The sequence below is a fragment of the Maylandia zebra genome, linkage group LG5, assembly GCF_041146795.1.
Source record: "Maylandia zebra isolate NMK-2024a linkage group LG5, Mzebra_GT3a, whole genome shotgun sequence".
Lineage (NCBI taxonomy): Eukaryota > Metazoa > Chordata > Actinopteri > Cichliformes > Cichlidae > Maylandia > Maylandia zebra.
The window spans coordinates 29,655,504-29,668,730 of record NC_135171.1 but is presented as its reverse complement, the minus strand read 5'-3'; the positions used below and the strand labels follow the sequence as shown (position 1 = coordinate 29,668,730).

Genomic DNA, 13,227 nt, shown 5'->3' with positions numbered 1-13,227 from the left:
CAACATCATGTTTGAAAGAACACAGTGTGTGTTGTAAAAACTGTGCAGAGACCACCTCAAGCTAAAAAAGGTGTTCCTGACTCGACTACTTTTGTGGGATCTAGTGAAAATTCTGCTCAGATGACAGTTTTCATTGTTCTCGAGGTACCTCGTGAAGTGTTTGTCAAAATGCATTGAACACAGCTTTCTTGGGATGAAACCATAGATTTTATATAAAGGATGTAAATAGAGACCATGTTATTCTTTTTCAACATTTTTTTTTCAAATTCAGATTTATTTGCCACATATATCATTGTATAAATATAAAGTGCATTTAAATGCATATGTAAAAGTCCACCTGTACACAAATAAAGAAGACACTGAAGAAGACAAATGGAGATGAATTTCATTTATTTAGTTATTTATTCAAATATTCACTAACTTACCTAACTAGTATCACAACTATAGTCAAGGACTTAGTTGACTAGTGGTAGATAGTGGGTCAGGTGAACTTGCCCTGATGGTCTAGGAGTATTACTTCCTTCTTACTGTCTTCATAGCCAGCACTGTTGCTTCCATATATGACTTATTGTCTAGAGATATGGGGTAATGCATATAAAACAAATACTCTTCCTAGTTTCAAGTTACAAAAGAGCTATAAGAATTATAAATCAATCAAAGTACATAGAACCAACTAACATTTTGTTTATTAATCTGAATACCCTGAAATTTTATGATTTAGTTGAATATAAAATGGCACAGGTAATGTATAAAGCACAAAATAACTTGCTTTGCCGCAGTACTCAGAAGCTGTTTAAAGTCACAGAGAGTCAATATGACTTAAGGGGAACAGATTTCTTTAGAAAAACAAGATAAGTACAAACATAAAGCAGAGATGTGTTTCTGTTAGAGGAGTTAACTTGTGAGTAGTTATGACAGTGATTAAAAAGTTGTAGTTCATTTTCCTTGTTTAAAAATGTGTTTAAAAATAGAGTATTAGAAAAATATATAAATCAAGAATGAAAGGAGCCAAAATAATAATACTGAAACTCTTGCTTATTTTGCTTTGATTATTTTAATGAAATTTAAGTTAATGTAGTTACTCATCTGAGGTGGAAAGTTTTTTTTGATGTCTGTTTGTTTTGTTTTTGTTTGTTTGCTTTGTTTTCTTTGTTTTCTTTTACTCTTTGCTTCGAGCCCTATGTATATGAGCTGCATGCTAAAAAATCTTTTGTTAAAAGGGTTGGCGTAATAAGCATATGCTTCAGCCAATACCTTTTGATTAGCCTTTTCTCGTGCTTTCTTGCTTTGTGGTAATCTTTATTCTGTATTCACTGAGATATTTGAATGCTAATCAATCAATCAATCAGAGCACATGGTAGTGTCTCCCTGATGGGAGCATAGAGAACAGTCTTCTGTTAGAGTGACTGGAATCCCTTATGATCCGCCTGGATGATTATGACCTGCTCAATGTGACGGCTGGGGTTGGCACTTCTCTCAGGTGAATGGACTATCCTGCTGAAGGTCAAGTGGTCCATCAGGTGCAGCTGCCCTTTCAGATGGTGATGACGCAGCCACACAGTCATAGGGAGAGGGAGTAGAGAAGAAGGCTCAACTCAAAATCTTGGGGGAGTACAGTGCTGAAGGTGAGAAGCCACTTGGTGGTCAGCCAGTATGATCACCAAGTCTGGAAACTTAGGATCCAACTACATGGGATCTCCAAGCTAAGGTCACTCAGTTATTTGCCAGCCTGAAGGGAAATATCATGTTAAATACTGAACTGTAATCTATAAATAGCAGTCTAGAATAAGCCCCTTTCATTGTGTCCAAGTGGGCAAAAATGGAGAGGAGCAAGTGGACAATGGTGTCATCTGTGGATTTGCTGGGGCGGTGTGCAAATAGTAGACGGTCCATGGTGACAGGCAGGGAGGATGTGATGAAAGTTTTGATGAATAAGGGCTATGGGCTGATAGTCATTAAAGCTGATGAGCTGGTGTTTCTGTGGAACATGGACTATGACTGTCTTATTGAAGCATATGGGAATAATGCACTTAGAATACAGAAACATCTGTGCCGCATATAGTTTAGAAGTGACAGAAAAGATACCACCAAAGGTGACTGAGAGCAACAGGGAAGCACCTGTGGAACTTCCAGTTCCAGACAGACAAGCAGCTGTTGGCCAACCAACCAGATATAGTGGATGACAAAGTGCAGAAGAGAACCATATCAGAGGTCTCTGTTCAGACCAGTGCCCTCCTAGGATCAACCAAAAGACTGCACAAAACTCTCAAACGGCCATGACAACCTGAGTTTGAGGATCGCACGCACGCACACACACACGCACGCACGCATATATGACTCTTTCTTCTTTGACTTGTTATAATGTGACTGTGTGATGCACTGTTTGAGGTGGCATGTTCTGTAGTAGAGGACAATACATTACACTTCAGCTTGGAACAGCTGCAGATGAATTTCTGTCCTCATGAATCACCCCTGCTGAGGTGAAAATTGCTTTGTTTTTGTCTCAGAAATACCCATACTGTGCATCACCTAAAGTAAATCCTCAGGTGAAATTTGTTACTCTAGTGTTGAAGTTCAGTTATATTCTCCTTTATTTTATTCAAAACATTTGAAGTAGCACAGTGGTCTAAATCCATAGAATGGTGCTGCGGGTCTTAATGTAGTCTACTGGTCTTGGAGACAGTTCAGGTTCTGAGATAACATACAGAAATTGGATCCTCTCTTTGTTCAGTCATCTCTTGGGGACATGGGAATTACAATCATATACGAGTTTTAGGTCAAGCTGACAGTCACAATGTCATGTCTTTAAATGTATTAAAGATATGTGAGTCAAGCTTCACAACACAGAACACGCACAGACACAAACATCAGTGTAACTGATCGGTACTGACCACAGCTGGGGGGTGAGAATGCATCCTGAAGAGAGTGGGAAAGAATGTGTGGAGAAAAAAAAGTGCACTGGCATTAAGGACAAATCTGCATTTCTTATTTAAACATACAAAGCATAATATCATGTTGAACTCCCTGACCTGTTTTCTTTAGCACTCTTTATTTTTTTCCATGGCAAATTTTTAAATAAAAAGGCTCGGGATGAGAGGTGAATGGTCTTCATGAAAGAAAAAAAAAAGGAAGTCCAGTCACTTTCTTTCAGACCTGTTAAGCCGTTTCTGGTTGTACATCCTTCTTGTTTCGATGCTTCCTTTCTTTACCATTGTATTTTCCTGATTCTCTGTACCGATGTCTTGTACCCTTCTGCTGCTTATATAGTCAGTACGCCCTGTGTACTTTGTTAAGGTGTTGCATTGCATCAGGTCCGGACCAGGACAAAACAGTCAGCTCTGGCATTTCTTGTCCAAATGGCCCACAATGATTGGTCAAAACAGTGCAGTACTATATGGAAAACACAGAAATATAGCAATAATAAGTCACATAATCGCATTATATAATAGGAATAATTTCACTAATTTTACTAGGTTTTGCAGGTACTATTGTTCATGGATCAGCAGAAGCTGCAGCTGCTCCGACATATTGGTTAATTTGACACATTTTGCTGCATTTGTTTCTAGTTTCTTTTTCATTTTCTCTCTTAGCTTTTCTGCCCCAGCTTTTTCAGAGACATGCACAACAGCCCTTCAACTTGGCCCATGGCCAGCATAATTATAGTGTCAAAAAGAAAATAATTATGATAATAAAATAGAATTATATCGACACATCAGCCCAGCGATGTGTCCCAGTGTGTTGTGTTTGTGTTTTTTGCTCATGGCTCACTTTTTGTCTAAAGTTTTGCCTGCAGTGGTCTGCATCTAAGTCCATCTACATTCCACACACAACACTGTGACATTACCAAGCCAGATTGAGATTTTAAAAACAATTTTATTTGTAATACAAGGCAGCCTCTTAATAAATGCAGAATCCTTTTCAGACTTTGACAAACTCATTTTTTATAACATGATCTCATCCCTGTCCCTTTAACTTGGAATAAGTAAAGCATCTGTTGCTTACTTCCAGTTGTTCTAGTAAATCCTCTGTGGATTTGTTTTCCTCATCATTATTTTCTTCTAGCTCCCGTCCTTGTGTTTTTCAGTCTGATAGATGCACTGAAGACAGTAGGAACTGACTTACTCTGGTTCATCCAAACACATTTTGTCTAATTTAGTCTAATTTGTCTAAACATCTATTTTTCATGTTTTTAATTGCAGATATAATGAACAGAATAGATTACAACTTTAGCAAACAAAACACTTCAACTCAGTATTATTTGCGGACACAACAAAAGTGTCACAACTATAAGCCTTCATGGAGCAAAATTAAGAGCCAAAGAGTTACACCAACCATGTGCCAGGTCACTGTGTTCTGTCTTCCTGAATCAGCAAAGTCACAGAATGCAGCCAACTAACCCAAGATATAAATTTAAGACTCGAGCTCAAAGACAGCACCAATAAGTAAAACGTAAAATCCTGCATGGTAACTAAAGAGCACAGGAATATGTCTCATACATTCCACACCAGGAATCCATAAATAAATGCATAAGTATAATGTATTAGCAAAACAGATGGCAAAAAAGTACTGTAGTGTGTCTTTACATCTTTTCATCCAGCCGTGTTGCAGCATCTCGGCTGGGTTTAATCTTATGGGGCAGGATATGCAGTAGCTGTTGCAGCTGCTGTCTAAAAAGAAGTAGAATTAGTGATATTTTAGAGCCCTGAACACTTTGATGTTGCATTTACACTAATAAGCCACAACATTAAAAACCAACAGACAAGTGAATTGAGTAACATTTATTGTCTCAATATGATAAAGTCTTCAGTTTTAAAGCCTTGGGTCCCATCATACCTGTGTATGTTTTCGATGTATCACGCACCAAACTCCAGAACAGGTACCTCTGTCCAGTCTACTCCCAAGGTAACTACACTTCCCAAAGACAAGGACATTTTTATGGGCTCAAAATGTGGTCATAAATATTTTGTACCTGTAAATCAGTTTTATACTTGTAAATCAGGATTTGTATGTGTAAAAAGAATTTGTGTGTGTGTGTGTGTGTGTGTGTGTGTGTGTGTGTGTGTGTGTGTGTGTGTGTGTAAAAAAGATTTGTATGTGTAAAAAGAATTTGTGTGTGGACTTAGCCAAAAAAAACCCTACAAGTTACAAGTACGAACTTTGACCCTATTTTTCGTCCTTTCATCTGATTGGTGAATGTCATGTCAATCACAAATGTAACAATCCAATCAGAGGACAGATGGGTTTGGCTGTCGGAGGGGTGCTTTTTTGAACTGCAGGTCCTTGAAGGGTGATACAGTTTGAAGCTGGAGGATCTCTATATAAATATCCGATAGCAGCTAGGTTCCCTAACTTTCAGCAGCTGTTGAAAGGATAAAGTTGTGGTATATCAGTAGTTAGAAATACCATTATTACTTTAGGATTAGTTTAACACAAAGTCAGGGCAAAGTCAGCCCAAAAGATCTGCAGCCTCTTACCAAAGTGTTTCCAAGACAATATTAGGTATATGCTGTTGATGTTGTGGCTGAAAAGAGGCTCTCCAGTCAACAAAAATGTATGGCTGTAGATTTACTGTTAGTTGCAAATACAACATAGCGTAACTGTGAGTGCAACTGGATAGAAGATGTAATGAATGTAAAAAATGCTTACCCCTTCTTAGCTTTGCTTTTTTACATTTTACAGCATTTCACACTTCATCTAGTTGTTATTAGAATATTTATGATTTTATGGATGGAACAGTACAAATGTGCCTCAAAGACACTGATTCAACAACTGGTTTCAGTTTAATTTTATTAAATTTAACATTTTATTATCCCCTAAAGCAGTGAAAAAAGATATGATGAACAGCAACAAGGTAATAATACATGTGAGACGGACCGTATGGAAAAATGCTACAAGGCTTTTATTTCTCAGCCTTGATATTAGAAGAATCAAGTATACAAAGCTGTGTAAATAGCCAAACATCCATATCCATATGAGGTATAAACAGTTTTGCTGAAATTCTTATCAGGCAGAGGAAATACAAAAGAGCCAGAAAGAGCAGTTCAGCAATTTGACACCGTAAGAGAGAAATTACTTTTGATGAGGAACATGTTTAAACAAAAGACACAGACTGTTGTTACACTTGTCCACAAAAAACACAAAAACAAAAGAAAAACAACAGTGTCAATCTAAAAACGTAATTAATATAAACAATAAATAAAAAAGCTCTGTCTTCAACTATAACACAATAGCTGCAAAAGGCATTAAGTCAGCATGACATACAGGCTTTCTCCCCTAGAAATTAAGATGTCTTGGAGAAAGTGGTACTGCATGAAGAAGCCAGGACTGGGGGAGAAGCATGTGAGGGTGGAGCAGGACATGTAGGCAAGGCAGTGATGAGGTTTGTGGTAGGAATGACATAAGGGTTCAAGGTAGGGCTGTGGTTACAGCAGGGATCTGCTCTGAGCCCCTTCTTGTTTGCAGTGGTGATGGAGAGGTTGACAAATGAGGTCAGTCAGTAGTCTCTATGGACTTTGATGTTTGCGGATGACATTGTGATCTACAGTAAGAGTAGAGAGCTTGTGGAAGAGAGCTTGTAGAGGTTACTTAATAAGTACCACTTACTTATATAAGTAACACTTATTGTTATCACATTACATTTTTTTTAGTAATGCAGTAATTTAACTACTAGAAAGTAGGGGCAAAATAGTGGTGCAGTTTATAGTGTCAATAAAGACATTACTTTTATTTTTACTGCACAAAAGATCAATAGTGGGATGGTAAAGTGGAAACAACATCCAGGACAGAAACAACTGCATTATGCTGTTAACACAACTTTAGCTGTTTGCAAGTATCTGCACAGATAGCATGCTAAAGCTAAGCTAGCCAAGAACCCAAAGTGATGCTAAAGCTAAGTGAATGCCAACCCTAGTCAGTTTGAAACAAAGTCAAAACAAAAATTTCCCATTTGAAAATCATTATTCAGCATTTTTTAGAAACAGGAGCTGGAGGCCTGTAACCACACTGTCACATTTTCAGACAGTTTCAGTTACTTGCTATCCTTAACAGAAGTTGACAGGCCAAAGAGGACAAGAGAAGGGGTGTGCTGAGGAAAATGATCCACCTCAACAGTGTAACTACATGAATAAGAGAAGGGAGGAGAGCAGTAAATGGGCAGTTTCATTTTGCCATCAGTCAGCTGAGTGTAAAGTTATACCAGTGCGGCTGGTCTGCTGACAGCTGAGGTGGGTGGAAGAATGCGCTGGGTAAACAGGGCCTCTATGATATGAGTGCTGGCTGTAAAACATTCAATCAACTGTTCAGTTTGAGTGAGCAGTGTCAAAATAGATGTACTTCCAATATCAGCCAAATATAAGAAATAAACAGACACACACACACAAACCATATTGTGTTTCATAGCCATGCAAATGCAGCATTATTGTAATCTGTATAAGACATACACCTCACTAGGGATAGCTTTGAGAACTTACTGTGCAATGTATATATTTAGCTTTGCATAATGCATAATGCCTACATCAACTCAATAACAAAGACATTTTTATGTGTAAACAAATTTTTGCACAGTGGAAGTAAACATAACAAATTAGCCTTTTATTCTGCACTCTGCTAGAAACTGATTAACAGCAGTGGTCTGTATTCCACTGTGGCTATAACCACATGCTCAGACTATTAAACACCAATTAAAACAACAATTTTTACCAAATGCACAAACAATTAATTATACACCAGACTTTGCAGCCCCATAAAGAACTTTGGCATCTTTCAAATATTCATATTCAGTGTATGGTGCTTCATTATTTTGGGTGACTAACCCAGTAACAACTAAAGACAGACTGAAGCCTGAAGGGTATATTGCTTAGTGTCTGCAGTGTAAACAAGCAGTGTTTGTCTTCCAGGTTCATTACATAACTTTTGCAAGATTCTTCCAAAGTAGAAACCAAAGCAAGTGTTCAATGAGAAGCATGCCTGCTTCTCAAGTAGCCTTTACTGTACCTGAAAACCAAGTACTGGTTACCCTACCTTAAAAGCCCCCCTTTCTTAAAGAGACAGGCTCAACTCAGTGGAACCACTACTCTCTCTGGAACGATATGTTGCTCTGGACCTGCTGGTGTCTAGTGTTGAAGTTTAGCATCGCTGTATGTGTCAATAAGAGGTTTTGTTTGCTTACTTTACTGCAGGAATTTTCTAGAGATAACTGAGAGAGCTTTTTTTAAAAAAAAAAAGAAGCCATTTTTAAAAGGAGAGTGAGTCAATATTTTTATTTCTTAAAGAGCTAATATGATATGACAACAGCCTAAACAGGAAGAAAGAATTGCTTTGCTTCTCCCCGGATACATAATCCCTCATGCAAAATCTCCCTCTCCTCTGCCTACTCCCTGCTGCGAACAAGATATTAGATGGCAATAACTTGTTTGTTTAAGTATTACTGAAGTTAGGATGAGGAGGTTAGGTCCACAAAGAACTCTGCAGGAAAGCCACATTTTACTTGGCTGAGCAATTGGAAAAGAAAATGCAAGAAAGGTGTTGTTTTGCTAAGCTAGAAAAAGATTTATATCAGTGCATTAAAAATAATAAACAATGTTTTAAATAGGTCTTAATTATCAGATTATCATGTGACACAATCATGTTTGTGTAGTTATCTAGGTTCAGTTTTATAAAACCTGTCAGATTCAACAAAGCTTGACAAAACACTTAGACAGATGTTCAGTCTTTTCTGGTTCAAATATATATATGTAAGAGTTTGGGCAATTCATCATTTTGTGCTTGAAAAAAGACAAGAGGAAGTTGTTTTCTGTGAGAGTGCTGAAAATCACAGCATCACCCTGAATCACAGAGAGCAATATAGGTCACCTGTAATCAGACCAGACATCTGTGTGTGTGTGTTTGTGTGTGCATACACAACTGCACAGAATGGGTGCACTCTGATGTGATGAGTGTTCTGACCTACTAACCTGTTGAGGGGGAAAGGATCATCACATATCAGGGAGATGTGGATTACAAAAGAAAGGAAAATAGGAGAATGGGAATAGAAACATGGTATACCTGCTAGCTAGAGCTTAAGTGTGTTTGTAATTCCTTCACAGTGCAGAACGGTACCTACAAATGAGTGTCGTTTAAGCATATCAACTTCAAATCTCCCTGAAGTTAAATTGAAATTTCATGTTGCTAGCTGTGAGTCAAACACTTTTCACTTGGTTCAGTACGTAAAATATTTATGATTAAAAATTGCTAATCCTAACCCAAGAGATTAGACATAAATTGCTCATTACATAAATTGCTCTAATAAATAGTAGTTTGAAGCAAGTTAAATAAATGCTGTATTCTGAACAACAACATAATTATTAATTTGCAGCTGTCATTTAATTTTAGTCTGAAATTAATCAAAGTTTTGAGGGCACGTTTAGCTTTTTCATTTCAAGAGGCTTATCCACAAAGCCATCCACCAGCATAACTGAGCTGACCTGTTTGTGTGTATACATCTTTTTTTTCCTCTGTCTCAGTGAGGATTTCAGTTTTACTGCCTAGAAAGCAGTAAATACTGTGGTTAGAGAGTTGTATAATGGATAGTCTCGTGCATAAAGCCAATTACAGCTCTTGACCTAAACACTTTGTCAGTGCCATTACACTGTAACCAGAAGACAGAAAATAATGAATCGTCCAAGAAGCAAGCCAAATCCACCACAAGCATTCAGACTTGCATACAGTCAGGACTGTGACAATAGATTAAAGACCTAAAACAATCCTTAACCAGCTTCATTATAACAGACCAACAAGACACTTTACACTCTCATATCAATTTAAATCAAATCAAGCTGCCATTTGCAACAGATAGCTGATTATACACATCATAAGAAGAAGGAGAGGCCAAACACTAACCCAATTAACATTCCAGACCACTTGCTGTTCAGTTTGACAATTTTAGTCATACGCTCGGTTTCCCATACTGACAACCAACACTAAGGCTGGCAGTACTTGAAAGACTTATTTTTACTTTTACTTCCTTATGTAATAAAAAAAATCTTCGCCTGAAAAGTAACGTTAACGTTATATTCGAGTAACACTGCAATTAGTCATCCCAAACCATCCTGTTGTCAATGATTTGTTTGTCTTGGTGTTTGTGGTCTTATTAGTTCTACAAAAACATCCGTAGCTTCCAAACCTAACCACTCACATTTCAGGTCTCTTTCCCACAGTGGAGCTTTATTGCCGCCTGAAGATAAAAACATTTCTGAACTGCTTTTTTCCCCCCACTCCTGTTTACTGAATTTTCATTTGGTTTTATATCAGCAGGGTGGAAAAATGACTGTCCCAAACCACAATCCACACACACACGTTAAAATTTCTTTTTCACATGTAAGCTGTTTTGTCTATAGTTAGACTGCCTCAATCATAAACTCCTTACAATAACTTGCACAGGTTTTCAAAAAAAGCCCCCAGACAACATAGCCCCTGGGATCCCTGGGACACACAAACCCCTCCATCACGATAAGGTAGCGATTCAAGGAGGAGCTTTTATCTAACAAATGATTTCTATTATTATGCAGTTAATTATACAAACAGGAAGTCTGCGCTCCAGTTTTGGTTAAGTAAAGTTCTTGTAACTCATTTGTATATTACATAACACTAGCCACAGTCACCCTGTCTGTGCAATGCATCCACAGACTGAGGATGTTGTTTCCTGACAAAGTTCCTAGTATTAGCATATTACTTAGTGTTCTGATTTTCTGGTTGCAAATTAGGTGGAGAGCTGTCACAGGTGGCAGAAAGTAGCACAAGGTGTCCACCAATTGGAAGGTCAGTGGTTTGCGCCGTGGCACCTCCAATCACCAAGTCAAAGTATCCTTGTGTACAATACTGAAACCAAAGCATCCATCAGAGTGTGTGTCTGTGTGAATATTAGATTAAAAGCACTTAGAAAAAGCACTTGTACGAATGTCTGTGATCAGATGATTGAGGCTTGTGTTTTGGATTCTTGGAGTAGAAACTTGCTATACAAGTACCACTCAGTTTACCATAACAGTAATTATTGACACCAATGTGACATTGTTTCTGCACATAAAGGTATAATAAGGTACAATCCTCAACAGCTAATGCTAAATCTGACTCTACGACCTGTGCACAAGCCAAATATAAATACTGTACTGAAGTCTTAACCTACCAAAAGATTGGTTTTTCGTTCGTTTATGCTTTGTTTTCAATAAAATGTTGTTTTATGTTTTATCCAGACATTATAATGTGACGACATTCATAAATATTATATGTGTGAATTTATTTACATTTTTATATTCAAATACTTCAAGTGCATATGGTTAAAGGTTTGATTGGATTGAGTTTATGCTTATGACCTCAACCATCAGGCTCTGCTTGTTGTATGTATGTATCAAAATAAAGTTCTGCATCAACATATTGCTCCTGCCAGAATTTCAAGTAAACAAATGCCTGCGGCTACACAAGAGCTCGGTTACATAACAGAAAGTTCCTTGTTTCATTAACCTTCCTGGCATTCCTGTAAATGATTTTGTTGTTTCTTATTTGCGTCTCAGTGTTGTGTACATGAGCTTGTGATATCAAGTGCATATTTTACATTGTTGGTCACAGACAATGTCGATGGAGAAATCTGAGTCTAATCAGTTTTATTTGTGAACTGCAGAAGTTATTTGTCAAGTGGGTGTTGAGTTAATATGTGGAACACAACACTGAAACAAGATTAAATTCATATACCTTCATTCTCCCCAGCATAAATACATTACACTACCAATAACTTTCAGCCTGTCTGCTGGTGGCCTCTGCACTAGGAGAATATTAAGGGTCAACAAAATAACAGCTGTGACTGCTTAGTGCTTTTTATTTCTTAATCCTCCAATTATTATTAAGATAGAGGTGATAAGAAAAAAACAAGCAATGATTTTATGAAACTGATCATGTTTTTTTAATGTTTTTATTGCCAGGTGATGTGTTTTTTTTGTTTTTGTTTTGTTTTGCTTTTAGATATATCAAGTATGCTCCTTACAATCATATAATTTCTGTTATTGTTCCCTGAGAGAAATTAGCTTTCCCTGCAGAGATAAATCATCTCTACTTTGACTCTACACATGATTTAGTATTCATTAAAAAGTAAACAGTGCTCTTTTACCTACAACACTGAGAAAGTCAGAATGGGAGCCTTCTTGGTAACTTCTCTGGGGGCTTACCAGGAAGGCCAATTCTAGGAAACTACTAAGGAGTAGAGCATATCAGCTACATCATGTATCATTTGATTCCTCTGGAGACTACAGTTAGCAGTCTGTGGGCTAATCTGTCTCCTTCCAAAGGTAACAAAATCCACTTGCAACACATCCAGACACTTGGAATGTGTTGTATGAGTTAAGACAAAGTTTAAAAACTAGAATTTTCAGTGGGTGGGCTGCTGAGCACAGTAACAACAAGTGCTTTCCTGAAAGATTTGAGATGTCAAAAAAGTTCTGGCTCTAGAAACACATCCAATCTATGCCCCCGGTGTGCCACCATGAAGATCAGCCAGCATATCCACCAATATGTAGCAGAATCAGTCACAATGACAGAAACATACCGTCATTACTCATTTGAAAATATATGCTCTTATTGCACAGTACCCAAATATACAAAGGTAGATTTATAATCATCATAATTATAATTAAGGTGTTTTGTGGAACAGATTTTGTGGCAATTGGATTGACCAACGTATGAGACTTAAAAACTAAATACAGAAGTTGTGTTTAAATCAGCTTACAGTTTGATGTTGTTGTAGAAACGCAGACTTGTTTATTGGTTTGTGTACTGCCTGGTTCTATGTGCGTGTAACCCGTTCATGCGTTACGCCTGTTGTTCTGCGTTGTGTTCTGCAACACAGAAATATGCGTTCGATCTGTGTGTGTCATGCGACTGCCAGTACACCTCTCCTCCGGCCATGCTGAAAGGAGCTGTGCCTGCAGCTTCATTAATGTACATTAATGTAATGAATCAAATACAACAAATTGTTTTAAAACATTAACTTAAGCTCTCAAAAACAAAAAGCACAAAATAAATAATATGTCACTGAAAAAACATCAAAACAACTTATAAGAACAATAAATGAAAGACTGCATCTCCAAAACATAAGAACATCTCCATACCTGCAACACAGAAATATGCGTTCGATCTGTGTGTGTCATGCGACTGCCAGTACACCTCTCCTGACGAAGGAAAAAAGAGTGCATGCTGTTAAAAAAA

The 13,227-nt window shown here is 37.5% G+C and overlaps 1 long non-coding RNA gene across 1 annotated transcript; it reads right to left on the bottom strand.

The window, feature by feature from the left end:
- Nucleotides 1-383: 383 nt before the first annotated feature.
- LOC101485994 (uncharacterized) lies at nt 384-4,803 on the bottom strand. Its single transcript, XR_191120.3, has 2 exons — nt 4,584-4,803; nt 384-3,390 (listed from the first exon to the last, which is right to left on the bottom strand). It is a non-coding gene; the product is annotated as an uncharacterized LOC101485994 (long non-coding RNA).
- Between the last annotated feature and the right edge of the window lie 8,424 nt (nt 4,804-13,227).